The 2204-nt window shown below is 35.6% G+C and overlaps 1 pseudogene; it reads left to right on the top strand.

Moving 5' to 3' along the window:
- Positions 1-22: 22 nt before the first annotated feature.
- On the top strand, positions 23-1128 carry LOC105555952 (annotated as a pseudogene).
- The last annotated feature ends 1076 nt before the right edge of the window (positions 1129-2204 follow it).

Genomic DNA, 2204 nt, shown 5'->3' with positions numbered 1-2204 from the left:
TTTTTAAAGAGAATGTTTAATGAGTTTTAAAGAAACCCTAATATATTTTTTCGAAGGCTTTATCATTTCGTGAAGACTTAAGTTGATATTGTCGATAGTCCAATTTGGTGTTCCATGGATTCGGAAACTGTGACATTAAGCACTTTATTGTTGCTTTGGATTGCAATAATAAAAATAAAATTGCATCTTTTGAAAAGCAAGCGTGGAAGACGATGGTGGGTGAAACCCCATATCTCTCGTGAGATTCAAGAAAGTCAGGGTGCTTATCGAAATTTATTTTTATATTTTCAAACAACTGATCATTGTGAATTGTTCAAACTGATAAGAATGTCAGTAGAACAATTCGATTATTTACACAATTTGTTGAAGCCGAAATTGCAGAAAACCAGTAACAGAGAACCGATTTCAACCAAAATTCGTCTTGCTGCAACGTTAAGGTTAGAATTACTCACTTCATATAATAAATAATACTAATAATATAACATGTGGTTTTTATTTTTTTATAAAAAACGAAAATTTTTATTATTAATTGAATCATGCTTCGAATGTGATCATTCAATATTGCAGCTTCCTTGCTCACGGAGACAGCATTCGAATAATTTCGTTGTGGTTTCGCATTGGGAAGTCAACTCTGTATGCCATCATTCCCGAAGTATGTAAAGCAATATGGGATGTATTGCAACCTCGATACCTCAAATGTCCTCAAAGTGATGGTTACACATCGCTGATGAATTTTATGATAAATGGAATTTTCCCAATTGCATAGGAGCAATTGACGGAAAGCACTGTAATATCCAGGCTCCTCCCCATTCTGGTAGTGCATTCCACAACTATAAGGGTTTCTTCAGCATGGTCTTAATGGCAATTGTTGATGCTAACTACCGTTTTATCTGGGTCGATATTGGAGATTATGGTAAGTTGAAACTTTTCAATACGAGACATGAAGGATGAAGAACTTGACGGAATTAAAAAAAACTCGTGTCAAAAGCATTGAAAATATGAAATTGATTTAGAGTTTAGTGAAAGAATTATAGAGAAATACAATTAAATTAAAGAAAATACTAAACTATTAAACATTTAAACATATAATTTAAAATTTGTAATCACTTTTGACGATAATGGTACATGTACTATACCTTCAAAAATGTTCGAATGTTTCTTGGCAGGTTCTATGAACGATGCTGGAATTTGGTCGAAAACTGCATTACGGGAAGCATTGGAACAAAACACTATACATCTACCGGAAGGTCGTCCTTTGCCCCATACTGACTGTGTGCACCCATTTGCTCTTGTCGGTGACGAAGGCTTCCCTTTGAAAACATATTTGATGCGTCCATTTCCAAGAAGAAATTTGCTAAATGTAGAAGGTATTTAATTATCGACTCTCACGAGCACGTCGAATTGTAGAGAATGCCTTTGGCATTCTCGTAGCGAGATGGAAAATTTTGCAAAGACCATTAGCTGTAAAGTTGAACACAGCGGAAGCTGTTATTCAAGCGACTGTTTGCTTACATAATTTTATTATGACGGAAAATAATAAGCAGTACTTTTCGCATGGGATTGCTGATTTTGACAGGAATGATGGCGAGATAGTATCAGGAAGCTGGCGGAGTTTGATCGGAGAAAATAATTTGTTACATCCTTTGGGACGAACTGGTGCCAATATTGGCACAGCTGCCGCTGTGAGACAACGAGAAAGGCTAGCTCAATATTTTGTCTCAAACGAAGGAAACATCCCATGGCAATGGCAGATGATATAGGGCGTAGCTGGAAATCCGGCAATCTAAACTTCTTGTTATGTAATTATTTAATTTTTTAGCGTTTGGTTCTTAATTTCTTTAACTCGAAAACTCCGTTCTAAGTCGAGTCGTACAGGCGCGCATACTTTTCGCCCTGGGACTTAATTAGATAAACTTTATATTAGTTCCTACGATATATTCAGCGAAGAAAAAGTCATCGCGAGAAGAACAGCAATTGAAATGGCGCTAAACAGCTTAGGAAACATGATTCTTTTACAAAGAATCACAAATTTGTGTGTTTACAATTAGTGTGTTTGCTGCGTCAATGTTCGTGAACTTTTGAATGACCTGCAGTAGCTTATTAATTATGCATTAAATTTTTTTTTGGTGGAACTTTATTCAAACCATCCTCAATAATATGGATACAATCCTTCTTTAGGTTTTTCTTCGTTTGCACGAGAAGTC

This window comes from Vollenhovia emeryi, unplaced genomic scaffold, assembly GCF_000949405.1.
Source record: "Vollenhovia emeryi isolate VEMERY1.0 unplaced genomic scaffold, V.emery_V1.0 DF940515.1, whole genome shotgun sequence".
Taxonomy (NCBI): Eukaryota; Metazoa; Arthropoda; class Insecta; order Hymenoptera; family Formicidae; genus Vollenhovia; species Vollenhovia emeryi.
This window is presented reverse-complemented; position numbering and strand designations above follow the sequence as displayed.